Below are 17,347 nucleotides of genomic sequence, written 5' to 3'. Positions count from 1 at the left end.
TGTAGTCCCAGCTACTCGGGAGGCTGAGGCAGGAGAAAGGTGTGAACCTGGGAGGCGGAGCTTGCAGTGAGCCGAGATCATGCCACTGCACTCCAGCCTGGGCAACAGAGCGAGACTCCGTCTCAAAAAAAAAAAAACCACTCCAGAGGCACAGCTGTAAATACTTATAAAAAGTCTAACCAGTCTAAGTATGCAGGAGCAAGGCAATATGCCATAAGTAGATGGCATCACGGAAATCTAAGAGTGAGTACTGAAATGAAGCATACTTCTAAGAACTAGCAATGTTTGGAGATCCAGGAATGTGTTGTGTTTTCTGGTGTCTGCTGGCAGATAAAATGGCTCAGGAAATGAGGTTGTTTCAGAGGCAGGATCCCAGTCTTTTTTTAAAAAAAAAGGTGGGGGGCCTTGCTCAAATGCTAGGAGGAACAGTGAGAGACTGGGTAATTTATCAAGATACAGGGGAAAATATTAAGCAAGAAATCAGTTTCAGTTATATAAGTAAGCCTAGTTACTAGAAATAGGCTGTAATGTTAGAGTTGAATATCAAAGGCTGCTTAATGTTAAGTCACAAAATGTTAGGCTAGAAATCAGTTAATTTTGTCATTATATAGAACGAATGCTTCTGAATCAGGAGCATGGCTAAGGCTCAAGTTAGAGTTAATTCTTCCAGTAACAGAAATAGATTTTGACAAAAGCCACAAAATAAGCCATAAGTGAAAAATTAGTTAAAAAAACATTTTTTTACTCCTTGATATTATTCATCTAGTTTTAGTCATGGTTTTGACTGATTTAAACACATTATAAAATATATATAACTTTGTATAGTCTTGAAGAGAGCTTCAAAATAACCAAATTTAACTTTCTGTCCATTTAATTCTATGAAATCAGCCGAAATATATCCTTTGCTATGAACATGTGAACACTGATTAAATCCACAGTTAAATAGATGAACCGAAGAATAAAAGTTAAAAGAAACTAAATTAAATCTGATAGTAGCAGTGAACATATTTCCTTTTCATGGGAGGAAAGCTAGATTCATAACTTGCGCATAAGCTCAACTTTTCTTAAGCAACATGCTCAAAGCTCTGCATGAATCTTTCCAGAAGATAAGCTGCATAACTTCAAATATGAAGTGGAGTATCTACTGTCTGAACTTTCTCTGCATGAAGGCACACATTCACAAAATTATACTTGGTTACATTTTAAATTTTCATTAAAGAGTTGAGTGATTCTGACTAAATAGAGTAAGAGAATTGTGGTTGAATGGCACTGAGAGTGCACAATATCCCTATTGAAAATAGCAATAAGAATATGGGACTACCAGCCTTGCAGGTCCTCCATCTCCAAGTCCTCCTTCGGTCACTGTTCCAGTGACCCAAGAAGCAATGGCAGAATCATTCAAGATGGTGGCAAAGGATAGGTAATACACAGATATTGCTGCTGGGCCCTTGGTTAAATTAGGAATAAAGAAGAGATATACTCCTTCAGACTTTCTCTGTTTATGAGTTTCATATTTTTTGCATCATTATAATTTTCAAAATCAAAGTTTGGTCTATACAGTTTAGCAGATCATAGAACAGAGACTCAGTTTCCTCATCTCTAATATATGCATCAAACTAACTTTGCAATGTTAAAATGACATGACATAACATTATAAAGTGTACATCATGTAAGAAGTGTCCAGCACATTACAGTCATTGCTATTGTTGTTAATAATATTTCATAATTTGCAAAATAGGAAATACCTATGTTTGCAAAAATTCTAAGATTCCCCTTATTTTTAATATTTCTTAAGGTTTATTTCTTTGGAAAAAATAAAACATTCTTAGAATTAGGGCACAGAAGCTTAGTTATTTATTCATATATTCTTTTAACCACTATTTATTGGGCATCTACTATGTGCTAGACATTGCTAACACTGATGAAGCAATACTAAACCAATCACACAAAACAAGTAAAATTTAAACTGCCAAAAGTACCACAAGGAAGAGGAACATAATGCAAAACTATATATAACAGGGCAACTGATGTAGAAAACAAGGCCAAGAAAGGTATCCTTAGGGAGGTGATGACTGAAATAGAGAAGCAAGGGTTCGGTGGAAAGGGAGAGAAATAGTGGTATAAAGGAGATACAGGATGTGAACACATTATCCTTAATCTTGAAAGATGTAGAGCTATGGTCTAAAATTTATTTCAGCAGTGAGAATTAGAATATTTCACATTTGTGACATTATTATTGTACAGCTAAAATAGCTGTAATCTTATCCAGAGAAAGATGCTTACTATATGCCAAAACCAAAAATATCACGAGAGTCAATAAAACTAAACAGAAATTGGTCAATTTCTGTTGTGCATACCATTTGCGTTATAACTAAATAGAGTAAGAGAATTGTAAGGTCCAGCCTAGGGTCATTACTATCCAGTTAAATTTTCATGTATTCCCTCCCCCATCAACAGCAAATTCTTGCACAAGCAATGGGAACTCATTAAAAATTTGGTCAGAAAACATAGTTAAGGTGCAAATCTTTTGATGGACAATGTAATATTTTTCAAAACTGAATATCTGAACCTTAGTTTACTACCAGCTGACGGAAGTACTTATTTATAAAACAGAAGAAAGACACAGCCTTCAGTTTTTACTCTAAAATATTGTAGGTGAGTGGCTTTCAAATTCTAGAGTGTATAAGAATCACATAGAGAACCCCACCCCAGAACTTCTGAATCAATCAGTCTGTGGTGGGGCTACAGATATGGCATTTTAACAAATGTATAGTTGCTGCTATTGCTGCTTAGGGGATCACATTTTGAAAACCACTACTCTAGGTTAAGAATTGTCACTAGATAATAAAGTGCTTCTTTATAAAAGTCCTTTGGACTGTATTTAATATCAAAGCACAGTTCAGACCATCCTGGCTAACACGGTGAAACCCCGTCTCTACTAAAAAATACAAAAAACTAGCCGGGCGCAGTGGCGGGCGCCTGTAGTCCCAGGTACTCGGGAGGCTGAGGCAGGAGAATGGCGTGAACCCGGGAGGCGGAGCTTGCAGTGAGCTGAGATCCGGCCACTGCACTCCAGCCTGGGTGGCAGAGCGAGACTCCGTCTCAAAAAAAAAAAAAAAAAAAAAAAATTCAAAAATTTTAATCAAGTTTAAGTTTAATTAATATTTTAGAAGAGTTAATGCAGTGTAAATGATGCAAAACCAAAAGCTGTGCTTTAAGTTATTCTAGGTATAGGGCCAGGAATTTGGCAAATAACTTCATTAGTTAATGATCTAAGCAGAAATCTTTTAAAAATTTGTAATATCAAACACCTCAGTAAACATTTCCAACAAACATCTTTTAAAAAAATGTAGCCTGCATGGAAACAACTTAAAATACAATATGGTTGTTTAAAGTAGACTGATAACAATATCTTGATAATGTATTGCAGTTTAGAATAGCCAGCTTCACATTTTAATATTCAGTTTAAGCTTCATAGTAAAACATGTTTCTTTTGTTGTAGTGTTTTCTTCTCAATCTCCCCATCTTTTTTCACTGCTTCTCCCACCCCAGACTTCATGTTTTATTGTTAACTGACACTCCTGCACAGAGAAGATAATATTGCTGATAGAAGCGTATGTACTCACTATAAAGCAAACAGATTTTGTCACTGTCCAATAGGGAAATCATGCAGAAGCTGTCAGTCATACAGTGGATGAAATTACATTATTGAAATGATACACCTGTGACATATAGTCCAAAACCAAACTCAAAAGGTACCAATTAACAGATAGGCTAGTCTGTACCCTAACTACATGGGGAATCATTTCATTCTTGCATGAATATAAAATTGGTGATTAAACAGGCTTTCAGTTTTGTAATAACTCTTTATCTATTCACTGTCAACAAAATACATATATGAAAATATTTTATTTCAACTAATCTGAAAGTAATTCCATTTGGTTGTTTATTGAAAGTCATGTCTAATATTTGCGCAATTTCCTTACTGTCACCACAACATACTTCTGGGGTGTCATACTGAATAGACAGACTCAAAGTCAATTCAGATGTTTCCCTTTTATTCGTGAAATGAACAAATGCATTTTAAACAGTTTGTCTAAAATCAACCTATATACACAAAGAAAAAAACAACTATGTTTAGAATAGAGAAAGGTCATGGTGTTATTGTTAATGCAATTTATTTATCAGAAGATAATTAAATTAGCCATAAAATTGTTGCTAAAATTCCAAAACGTTCACCACAAGCTCTGTATCATAGCTATATATTTATGGCAAATAATATAGGGATAGATTAACTATTATGTGGCTGCATACAATAATGTTAAATAAAATCTAATCTAATAGATTAGATAAATCTAAGAAGTTTAAAATAAAATATTATATAAAATATATTATTTAATAGACTACACATTTTATATGAAGAATAAAATGTTAACTATTCAAAAGATGCTATTGTTATTCTTTTACACATCATCACACTTCTTTACAACAAACCTAAAAAGATTTGCTTAAGGAAATACTGAAAACACCTCACCATAAAGAGGTTCCACATATGCCACTTTTACTCAACACATTAGTGAGGTGGATATATTTAAATATTTAAAGTACATATTCTCTACAAGAATTCTATTGTACTATTGTAGTAATACAAGTACATATTTTCTATTAAAAGACAATATAAGCCAGGCACGGTAGCTCATGCCTGTTATCCCAGCACTTTGGGAGGCCGAGGAGGGTGGATCACCTGAGGTCAGGAGTTCGAGACCAGCCTGGCCAACATGGTGAAACCCCATCTCTACTAAAGTAAATACAAAAATTATCCGGGTGTGGTGGCACGCACCTGTAATCCCAGCTACTCAGGGAGCTGAGGGAGGAGAATCTCTTGAACCCGGGAGGCGGAGGTTGCAGTGAGCCGAGATTGCACCATTGCACTCCAGCCTGGGCGACAAGAGCGAAACTCCATCTCAAAAAACAAACAAAATATAAAGTTAAAGATTTGTCTTCTTAAATGTGTAAATATTAACAATGAATTTCAAGAATAGAATGTGGGCAGGGTGCAGTGGCTCACAACTGTAATCCCAGCACTTTGGGAGGCCAAGACAGGTGGATCACGAGGTCAGGAGTTCGAGACCAGCCTAGCCAGCATGGCAAAACCCCATCTCTACTGAAAATTCAAAATTTAGCTGGGCTGGGTGGCATGCGCCTGTAGTCCCAACTACTTGGGAGGCTGAAGCAGGAGAATCGCTTGAACCCAAGAGGCTGAGGTTGCAGTGAGCCGAGATAGCGCCACTGAACTCCAGCCTAGGTGACAGAGCGAAAATCCATCTCAGAAAAAAAAAAAAAAAAAGGATAGAATGTGTAGAAGGATGTACATCCAAAACAGACTCAACCGGCACTCTGCAAAATATCCAGCAATATCTTAATTTATGTCAAAACAAACTTATCTTCCCTTATGTGTTCTTTTCTATTATTCCAGGAGACTTGCATCTTGTACCTTATATTTTTCTTATCCACAATGTACTAATCCTACTTATCCTTTAAGATCAAGACCAAGCAAGTCTTACCTACCCCCAAAGCATTCTCAAACAAAATCCAGTATGAAATGTTATTGTCATGCTCTGAACTCCTGCGATACTCATTAGACATGTAATCTCTTATTGTTATGGGTTGTTAACTCTACACTCAAGCATGAGCATAAGATTCCTCCCACATGGCAAGTAAGTTCCTGAAGGACAGGGAACAAGGAATCTCTCATTCCTTCCCAGTGCCTAGACACTAGTGCCTTGCACACGTTAGGCCCTTTATTATGAGCATTATGATGAGTAATAAAACGCAATAAAGGTTTGAATAACTATTATTGTAAAAATATAACAAATTTTTCATTTTCTACTTTATCTAAATTAACATTCTGTGGTATAAATAACGCATCTTTAAAATCATAAGCAGCTGTTGATTCTCTTGACTGTCAAAAACAAAATACTCATAAATCGGACTTTTAATGATTGCAGTAATAGAGTTCATCAATTACACTTTTAAATTTCCTATTATATCTATGTTCCCATAGTTTGGGATAGTTGAGATAATAACCCTCAGAGTGGGGTTCTCCATCTGAGTTCTAACCTAATATTTAAAGTTACACATGCTTCTGTGTTGAAAATGTATTTCAAAGTAATATAAATCTAACAAAATCAAAATATCAAATCCTTAACTCTACTTTTTTTTTTCAAAGAACAGGAGTGTTAAGGAAATCAATAAAACAATACAAACAACAGTTGGTTTGTTTTGATCAAAATAATGAATTAATTTAAATGAAGACAAATCACTCTGATAATAGGTTGACCAACTTCTCTTTTTTCTCTGTGAAACTATTGAAAGGGTGGTTACAACATGGAACTTCAATATTTGGAAAACATTGTGTTGACAGGCTTTTAGAGACATCTCAGTTTGTAATATTAAGGACACTGTCCTATTGCTAAACCCACTCACAGTTCTATGAAAGTACAGGTGGCTACTTTTAAGAGAAAACATTCATTTTATAAGCATCGTGACAGGCACTGTCCCAAGTCATCTCTAAGTTTCAAGTTACGTATCTGGAACATGTACCTGTTATAATGTTATAAAGCAAACAGAAAGAGAAACCAAAACAAATTATGCTATAGCCTAGCTTAACAGTATTTTAGGTCTTCCCTTAATAACCAGTTTTGAAGGAACCAGTGATAACTGACCCCCACCTAGGTGTCCTCTTCTCCGTTCTCCCTAAGGCTTTTAATAAAACCAGCTTTACGTTAAACGTGTACACATTATTTTTAATAGTCCTTGAGGGGCAGAGAAGGGAGGATGTGTGTAACATTTCAATAGGAAGGTATTCAACTGTAAAGATTTCAGAAATGAAAACTGTTGAAACCAAGTAGGTATTTTCTGACTTGTAAGTCCTACTGACTGCCTGAAAAGGTAAGAGGGGTGGAGAAGAGGACATAAAAACATTAAAGGGCAAATAATCTGTAACTTCTAATAAGTATTTTTTTCTACCTGTAAAAATATGAGTGATTTTTTTTTTTACTTCATTTCATATTCCAGGTCCCACGAGAGGAAGGGAAGGCATAATTGCTTCTAATTCTGAGGCAGAGAAAGGAGAGAGAGAGAAAGAAAGCAGTTCAGGATACACTAAAGGAAACCCCAAGAAATTTCACAACTCTTTGCCATAAATAGCCTTTCTTCTCACCCTGGATACCTCCTCCTTTACATCAGCAAGGCTCAGCCTCCACGCACGCAGAAGCACCATTCACAAATCCCTCCGTCACCCTTACCCCTTGCTGGCACCGTGTGTACGAGTCCCTGGGACACAAGCCAAAAGTCGAAGGGGCCAGGGGGCCACATGCGGTTTCAGCTTACGGCTTTCTGCTCAGGTGAACCAACCCATTGGTTAGTCCGGAGCGCGAACACACACACACACATACACACGCACGCACACACACAACCTGGGGCCCTTGACACGCCACCACAAAGCAATTGGTTCAATCTAAGTCGCTGCTGTTACTGCTGCCTCTGGGCAGGGTCTTGCTTCCAATCCAGGAAACCGGCGCCAGAGGACAAGCAGGCGGAGGCAAGAGGCCGTCCCGGCCCGGCACTGCGGTTCCTCTGGGAGCCCCGGGCTCCCCGCCCCCTCCTCCCCTTCCCCCTCTTCGCCGCCGTCCCCACCTCAGCACCCGCAGCCCAGGGCGCCAGCGCTGATCGGTCGCCTCTACCTGCGGGACGCGAGTGGCGAGGGAGGGGAGCGACCCGAAGCCTGCGCCAACTCTTGCCTCCTTAGCCAGCGCTCCGCATCGTCCTGGAGCGGCCGCCGCGGCCGCAGGCAGCAAACCACGCAGGAGCGCGGAGGAAATGGCCACGCAGTGCACTGGGAGCCGCCGGCCGGTGGGGAGCGAGCCCGCCCGCCTCCTTCCCACCCCGCCCGCAAGGCCAGGTCTCTGCGCCGAGCACGCCGGGCCCGCGGCCGGCGCTCCGGGCCTGGGCGCGCGCTGCTCCCGGACGGCCCCTACACAGCGCGGTCACCTGCCGAGCGGTCATCCACGCGTCCGCCTGCGGCCGGCCCCACACAGCGGCGACGCGACGCGCGACCCGCTGAGCGCTGAGGCACCAGGGGCGTTACTACCTTGAGGGCTCCGTGCGCTTGTTAAGGCTCCTCCCGGGCACTCAGGGATTTATGTCTTCGGGGCACGGGGGTGTCCTTCCTGCTCCCCCTCCTCTGCCCTCCCTCCCCTTCTCGGCTGTTGGGCTCCTTCTCTCCACTCCCAGTTGCACAGAGTCGAGCTGCGTTATTTAATAATCCTCCTGCTCCTCCTGCCTGCGCCAGCAGAGCTGCTCTGCCCGAGCCACCGCTTCCCAGTCAGTCATGTTGAGAGAGAGAGAGAGAGAGGAGAGAGAGAGAGAGAGAGAGAGAGAGAGAGAGAGAGAGAGAGAGAGAGAGAGAGAGAGGCGGATTGGCAGTAGGTCGGCGACTATTTGTGGTGAGGGAGAGAAGAGCAGAGCAAGAGGAGGGCAGGGGAGGGACGTGGGGAGGCGCTTCCAAGTGTGTGAGTGCGCGGAGTGTGACTGTGTGGGGTGCGAGAGAGCCACCTCCCCGGCAGGCCGCGCTCCCGGGCTGTGAGGAGGGCGGGCCCCAGCGCGGCCTTTATACAAGGGGGAGTGGGGTGGGCTGGGCGGGGCGGCTTGGAGGGCGGCGCCCGGCCCATTGCGTCCGCCGGCTTCCACGCACGCATCCTCTGGCATCGACGCGCGCACACCCACTGCTGGCCCGCTGCTGAGTTTTCATTTTAGGGGCAGCAATATCCCACCGCGCTGACCTGGCCTTTTCCCCCAGCCCATCCTCGTGCTTACGTGGAGTTCAAGTGCATGGGCAGGTCAAGACTAGAGAATAGGGAGAGTCTGAAGAGATGTGAAGTGACTGCGGGGATGCTGGAAATAAATGCACTGTATTTCTCCTCTCCAAGGTTCCGATGTTATCTTCTTTCTCTTCCTACTCTAAGGGAAGGAATTACCAGATTCTTTCTCTGCTTTTCCTTCTCACCCACACAATTCACATCCTGACAAGTGTCTTCCTTCCTCAGTAACAAGAAAAGAAACCTGGCTTCTTTCCTTTAAGCAGGTCACACCTCCCAGAAACCATTTGCAGCAATCAGTTCTGTAAGATAATGGAAGCACTGCGACTGTGTCCGAGAGTGGAACTTGTGTTCCTACAAGGAAGGTCCTACACAATACAGGCATTACAAGAGAACCAGCTACCAATTTGACATCATTTGACTGATGGTCCCCTGGAGAACATTTGCCAGTTTAGATATCGAAAAGACTTTTGATGCATGGTTCTGTTGCCTACATAATTTATTTTCCCTTGATCCTCTCTCCCCTTGCACTGCCTCATTTCCTTTCAGGTTTACACTGAGTCCTGAACTCTTTCCCATCCATCCCCTTCTTTATCTCCACTCCAGTATATTTATGCCTTTAGCAGGCAATACAGCAAATGTAATGCATTTAATTCCGTGTGTGTGTGTGTGTGTGTGTGTGTGTGTGTGTGTGTGTGTGTGTGTTTGCGCGGGCACGCACTATTTTTTTTAACCCATTCTGATAGAATGTAGGACCATTTCTAGGTAGAAAATACATCCCCAATATTAAGTTTGTACACCGACATCACCTCCCTTACCTCCTTCCCAGATTACAAGATGTTGTGGTCAGGTGCACTGAGGTATTGAGAAACAACTTCCAGAAATCAAGTGATCTACACTTTTTTCAAGGGTGTGTATGTGTGTGCGCGCACACACACACACACACTGTGTAATTTAACTGGCTATGATCTAACTTCTGAAATGTGGTTATATTGGGAATAAAAGCAAGATGTACTTTTTAAATGAATCTGAGTGGTCAATGTATATTATCGCATGGGGACAACTCTGCTTTTGGGAGACAACTGTAGGAAACATTTTTCATAAATTAGACAAAAGGAAGATAAGATTTAGGAGGCTACGGAGGAGGCGGCAAGGTTGACAATTCAGTTGTCGTATCTTCTTCCATGGCTTGTGACCATTGTACATCTTCAGGGTTTTGTCATATGCTGGCACCTTATATATTCTCTATATATTTTACCCTTTCACATTGATGTTCCTCTCTCCTAATTCTTCAATCTCTCATACAGAGTTTAGCAAACATTAAAAATGATTTAAGCATGTGATCAAGACCTAACGAAGAAGAGATATTAAGGAGTGTGATAAAAACAAAGTGATATTGGAAAGAACAGCAAAGTTGGGACAAGTGCGTGAATATGTCAATAATATAAATATATAGGCCATTAAAGCTTCTTTGATTAAGTACTGGAAAAATGAATGGACTAACAAAGCATATTGGGATTGATAGTGTGCCATATGGGACAGCTATTATTATTTCCCCAATTTTACAGACCAGGAAAGTTAAATTTTGAAAGTGTGTGTGGATAACCTAAGATGATACAAAGAGTAAGTAATACCACTGGAATTCAACCTGTCTTATTCTACTGTCCATATCACCTCCCATTCAGAAGGCCTGGCTTAGTTAAAAATCTCAGGAGTTTCCTTAGAAATTTCGTTTGTGAAATAAGCTGACCTACAATCCGTTGGCATTTTTATTCTACCTCCCTCCTTCTTATTACAATGCAAGAGCAATTTATGAAATGTTAGTATTGTTTAGGGCTGGTCAATGATTTGAACAGTCTTAACATACTTGAACTCATAAATGGAAAAAGAAAACTTTCCTACGCAGTCTTTTCTGAAAGAAACCTGGTGTCATTGTAAAAGGTAATTTTGTAGGGGAGGTATTACTGAACGTTTGCATCTAGTGAATAAATTTGTGGTTTGAGACCTGTAAACAGACATTTTAAAAGGTTATATCCTCCTAAAAGGATGATATGCAATCATATTCAGCAAACTTGTGGTGTGTTCAGTGTCCTGGTTCTCTATTTAATTGCCATTAGTAACAATAATTTGATTATGACTCTATATTGAATACTTCAAGATTATATATCAGACCAGATATTTCAAGGGCATTTTTGGTAACCACAACAGATTGTAATTTTTACACTCTCAGTTCCATTCATAATTACTGAGAACCATGAAAATCTGTCAATTGCCTTTATTCATTAAGGCATTACATGAAGCCGACATTTCTTGCTTAATTTTCTGACAATTTTTCTTTTCAAATAAAGGCTAGAATTTATATGCACTAGACCAGAAAGACATGTGAAACATATAACTTAAAACATACTCCTGAAAAGTTTATTCATTTTAATGATTTTGTATTTTTGTTGAAAAAAATCTGCACTAGAAACCCCATTTATAAATTATAATGAACCACATTTTAGAAGTTAAGTAAATGAATCATTCTCTTTTAAGATTGTTTAATGTTTCAAGTAGAATTCCCCACTTTGCAACACTTTCAACGATACAATTTTTGTTGTGATAGGAAAACAGAAAGTTAATGACTCTTTCCAATTTGTTCATTTTCATCTCATGTATGCTTGCTGCTGTTTGGTTCCCAAGTGCATTTAACTGGCAAGTTCAATGAAGATTTGGCATTGCACCATTTGATGAAAGCAGAAAAATTAGGTTGCCAATTACATATGTGCCCCTTATGTGCACTGAATTCCCACTGAAGTGATGAGCCAAATTAGAAATTCCTCAGTAGTAGTACCTAAAAAGTAAAATTAGAGCCCAGGGAAGAAAAGGGAGATTTTTTTCCCCCAACCCTATTACTAGTCTAAGACATTTTAGAAAGAGAATTAACTTTAATACATTTGTAAAGCAATGTTTGTAAATGGAGTGTCATTAAACATTTTTAAATTGCATCTCTTTTGTTCTTTCTGAGCTATGTTATGTTTCTTTGATTTACTTTACACTCTATCTTGATTAGCCAATCATTATGAAAAAATATATGAAGACCATTTCCTCCAGTTGTTTTAGCCTAATGGAATAAAAAAAATTCCAGAAAATATTATGCATATTGTATTAGCATTCTGGATTTCTTTCATATTACTAAGAGGTAAATTATCCTTCTGTGATGACTTTTGTAACATGAAAGTGGCATTATTAGTATCTTAGAGCAACAGGACTAGTTAATTGACATCAAGGCTAAAACTGGCAAGACAAGGACTGATGAGAAAATGTGAGATAGGAGATGTGCAGATTGACTCAGCTGCAGTTCTAGGTCCAGAGAGCACAGAAAAACTCAATCTTAATGTAGAAAACTCTTAACTGGGCAACCTTCCAGGTAGACAAGGCAGAGTAAACAAGACTTTAAATAGAATTATTCTTCAGATATCTGATAGTGATGACTATACTTGGGAAATTGTCTTTTTGCTGTGAAAATTCTGCCCAGTGGCAGGACAGCAAGATCTATTCATGAGGAAATCAAGGCAGAAGCTAAACTCAGGTGACTGGGTCAAAACAGTGACTGCATGAACTGTCTTTGATCAGGAAACTCCACAAGACACCTCGGATTCATGCTGTAGGACAAACTTGGGAGCAAGACTATAAAGGTGAATGTAAGCCACTGTCCTTGCATCTTGGCTACCATGTCCCACATTTACCAAATGATGTAATTCTAAGCCCATTTTGTGGGCTAAGAGGATGGATAACGGAGGACATGGAGAGGCATCTCTTACCCAGCAACTGAAGTAATCCTGAATTTCCAGGAAGACTACCCAGTTTAGGGAGCTGAACAAATTTCGAATAGTGTATAGATTTGTCAAAATAAAAATGATTTCCATTTTACATAACATCATTAGCCCAGAATTTCACAATATAAGAGAGGCTTTATATAAATGACAAAAACTAGGAAATACATTTTTCACATTTAAGTAGTGAAATGTGGTGAAAGGGGGCAAGAGCTAACAACATTAATGTTCTCTGAATTTAAGCCTGTCTGTTTATTAAGGGAGGAAAACTGTGTTAAAATAATATTTATTGACATAAAACAAAAAATTTTATAAACAGATCCACCATTAGAAACTTTTATATAATTTTCACATCTTTGTTTCTCTTTATTTTTTTAATTAATCAATTAGTTTTTTTGAAACAGAGTCCCACCATGTTGCCCAGGCTGGTCTCGAACTCCTGGGCTCAAGGGATCCTCCACCCTCAGCCTCCCAAAGTGCTAGGATTACAGGCATGAGCCACTTTTCTATTTCCAAATGTGACTAATGACATCTTTGGGAATATAACATCAGGATTTCATACTTTCGCATGGAATACTTTTTTTAGGTTTAAATACAGTAGTTCTCTCTTATCCTTGGGGGATATATTCAAAGACCCCCAGTGAATGCCTGAAACCATAGACAATATCACGCACACACACACACACGCACACATATAAGGAATAAAAACATTTATATATACACATACATACACACACACATATATATATTTCTCTCTGTGTGTGTGTGTGTGTGTGTGTGTGTTTCTGCTCTGATAACCAAGAGGGCTACTAAATGACTAACAAGCAGGTAGTATGTACAGCTGGATATACTGGACAAAGGGATGACTCACATCCCAGCATATGGAGTGGGAAGGAGTGAGATTTTATCGCATTACTCAAAATGGCACACAATTTAAAACTTATGAATTGTTTATTTTTGGAATTTTCCGTTCAGTATTTTTGGACTGCAACATTCCTCAGGTAGCTGAAACAGCAGAAAGTAAAACCGTGGATAAGCGGGGACTGTTGTACTATTTTTTCTGATTGTAATATTTTAAAAAGTTAACCCAATTAATTGATTAATTTCTTGATGGCTATGGGTTATATAATCAAAGTGAATTTTTTAAATTGGGCTTTTGAGTTTTTCTGATAGTCCCTAGGCATCTATGTGGTTGTAGGCATTTCATTAAAATGAATAGGACTAGACACATTTTAAAATAAAACATCATTTAAATCATACCTAAAAATCGCATATTGATAAAATCTGAAACTAAAACTAAATCTGGATATACAAATGTAAATAGATATAACCATAGAAAACATGAAACAAACTGTAATAGTATTTTGGTACTACTTATTATATAATAAAAGTAAACAATGCTAATAAAATAATCTAAACCATATTAAACCAGTACTACAGCAGGTTGGAAACTGGTCTTACCATCTGTCACTTTCTATACTGGCAGTTTCACAAATGAGATCTCTCTTTAACAAAACATCACAGCAGGAGATACAGACATGTGAATTGTAATTAAAATGTGAAAAATGCATTTCCTAGTTTTTGTCATTTATATAAAGCTTCTCTTATAATTGTGAAATTCTGGGCTTATGACATTATATAAAATGGAAGTCATTTTTATTTTGACAAATCTATACACTATTCGACCAAAATTTTAACTTTAGAAATGAATGCATATGCTTTCATGAATTGAAATGTGGTTTCCTTATGTCTGGTTCACTCAGTAGTGAGATTCAATTATTTTTTAATCATCCAAGTATAGAAGATGAAGAGGAATAATTTGTATATATTTATGCAGTCTAGATCGTCTAAGAACTAATGTTATTGCTTTTTATATTTATTTATCATGATATTCTGTAAATAAAAACAATATTGAATTTTATCCATTTTCTGGGAAAAAAAAAAAGCCAAAATCATACACTTAATTCTCTGATAGAAAAACTGCCTACATTTTATATCTGAGTGAATAATAGTTTTATAGTTTCTTAGCATTTACATATCAAGCAAACCAAAATACACAGTGTATGAAATGTGACTACTATTAATGTTATAAACATTTAAGTGTTAAAGAAAACAATAGTGGTGCATTTCAATTTTTTCACGTTTACTAAGGTTAAAAATAGTACATTTATATTCAAATAGCTCCCAATTTTTATTCTCACTGCCTATTTTTAACATCTTGGGTGTTTTCTCAAAATTTAAGTTAATATTAAAGTTAGCAGGTGTTCTTAACATTTGTTATTCGGGGATTTATTATTCAAACACATTCATATCCCTAACCTACACTGGGATGTAACAATGCTTTTTTTTTTTTTTTTTTTTTTTGCACTTTCAACTTTCCCTCAAATGTTAACACTTTAAAACCAATGACTATTGAGATAGGAGTGAGTCATTACATCACTGTGTAATCTTATGTTTCAAATATGGCTATCACAAGTATTGCATCTCATACACTTCTTACAATGTAATGTTGAAGATGCTCTGAGTGGTCAGTTATGCTTCTCCCTCTTAAGCCTTAACAGACCTTTGTGATGGCCTTAACCAACAGAATATGATGAAAATTATGTTATGTAATTTCCTAGGCTAGGTCATAAAGCTGCCATTTATTTTCTCGTTGTTCTCTTGAGACTCTTCCTCTTGGAACTTAGCCACCTGCTGTAGGGAAGCCAAGCAGCCTGTGTAAAGGCCCATATGAAGAGAAAGTAAAGCCTCTAGCCATTATCATCCCACACACAATGAGCACCAATTTGCCAAACATGTAGGTGAGCCATCTTGGAAATAGATCCTTCAGCTCTCAATTAATGTACTCCAGCCAACCATGTGGAACAGAGGCAGGCTGCATTAGCTTTCTACTGCTGCATAACAAATTACCACAAACAAAGTGGCTGAAAATAAATGCCAGCTTGTTAGATCACAGTTCTGTAGTTAAAGTCTGGCAAGGTGCGGCTAGTTCTTTGCTCAGTATCACAGGCCTGAAATCAAGGTGTTATTTAGGCTGAGTTCTCATCTGGAGGCTCTGGGGCATAGAGCCACTTCCAGGCTCATTCTTCAAAATTTAGTTCCTTTACAGTTGTAGGATTAGGTCTCTGTTTCTTGACACACGGCTCCCACTATTGTCAGCCAACAACAGCAGCTTCAAATCTTCATGTTCTAAATCTGTTAGTTCTTCTTCCACCAACCAGATTAAAACTCTCTGCCTGTAAAAGAGTCATATGATTAATTTATTAATAGGCCCACCCTGATAATCTCCCTATCTTGAGGTCAACTGTGCCATATAACAGAACTATTCACTTAAGTAAAATGTATTATGCATTATGGTAACAGGTTCTAACTACATTGAAAAGGAGGGGATTATACAAGGGTGAGGGTTATTTGAATTCTGCCTATTACACAAGCTTTTCCCTAAGTCTTTAAATCCCACTAGGCTATAAGCCAGTGGTAGGCCCATGACTTATTTGCTTGTTATTATATACCCAGTGACTTGTAGAAGCAAAATAATGGGTGCTCAGGTGAAACAAGGAGTGGAGTATGTGACTGCGGATTTATTCTTTATATGATTTCCTGCAAATCATATGCAATAGAGACACATTATTGCCATTCCTTTGAGAGCCTTCATTTTCCTTCAGACTACTGACAATCTTTTGTCTCTGATTATCTTTCATAAGTTATCTTTTTTCTGAACTAACTTTAAATATGAATGTTGCAGCCTAAGCATAATGGAGGAGCATATTCGCTAACCTGATACATGAGAATTATTTCAAGATCTATTTTAATTGTTAATTTCTCACCAATATTGTATTGTTTAGTAGTAGAAAACATCTTTATTTGGAATCATAGAAAAGTAAAATTTGAAGGAACCTTGGTTATTCAACAAATTTGCACTGAAGATGCTAAACCACACAAATATTAGGGATACCAAAATGGGAGAAATCTTTTCCTATTGAGATGGTCATTGCAGAATACAATATGAAGTACAATACAAAAGGTACACTAGCAGTTACTCCTTGGTTTCAGGGAACTCACAACCTGATCATAGACATACTGCAACAAACAATCACAGTAGCTGAGCCTCAGTCTATTTTACTTTGGTGGATTCTGGATTGGAGTTGTTTTATACTGTGTCATCTTGTGAAACTTGTGTTTCCTAGAAATCTCTTCTTAGTATGGTTCTGAATTAGGATTGGCCAGAAGAGAAGTCTTCATGAGATTTGGAAGAAAAAAAAATAAAAGGACAGCTTTATTACACATTGAAGATTGTGTATGGAACCAGGTTCTGTTTTTGCTCCTGCTCCTTGCTGATCTGCTAGCTCACCTCACTGATTTGTGGCAGCAGCTGCATCTGAAGTTCCCTCCACTCCTGAGAGATCTTAATCCTCTTAAAATGTGCATGTACAAATGTGAAGAGTGCCAAGAACTACTGCATTATCACTTGTGTTGTTGATATTGGAGGTGGTTAGAGACAGATGTAGAGAGAGGTTGTCTTTTGGGGTCCAAAATATCCAGTTTGTCCCAGCCAATCCCAAGTCCACAGATAGATTTTCTTCACAACTTTCCATTCTGCTGATACTAGTGGCTTTAAGCTAGCCTTAGTTGCGTGGCAACAAATTTGCATAG

At 38.5% G+C, this 17,347-nt stretch overlaps 1 protein-coding gene across 10 annotated transcripts in view; it reads right to left on the bottom strand.

The window, feature by feature from the left end:
* Positions 1-8,404, bottom strand: part of CCSER1 (coiled-coil serine rich protein 1) — a 1,444,871-nt gene extending 1,436,467 nt beyond the window's left edge. For all 10 annotated transcript variants that reach the window (XM_005555429.5, XM_045393364.3, XM_045393365.2 and 7 more), the window contains exon 1: positions 8,153-8,404. The gene's annotated coding sequence lies outside the window, so the exon portion shown is untranslated. The remainder of the gene's footprint in view (positions 1-8,152) is intronic.
* Between the last annotated feature and the right edge of the window lie 8,943 nt (positions 8,405-17,347).

This window comes from Macaca fascicularis, chromosome 5, assembly GCF_037993035.2.
Source record: "Macaca fascicularis isolate 582-1 chromosome 5, T2T-MFA8v1.1".
In the NCBI taxonomy this organism is placed as follows: domain Eukaryota; kingdom Metazoa; phylum Chordata; class Mammalia; order Primates; family Cercopithecidae; genus Macaca; species Macaca fascicularis.
The sequence above is the reverse complement of the archived record's forward strand: the minus strand, read 5'-3'. Positions and strand labels throughout refer to the sequence as shown.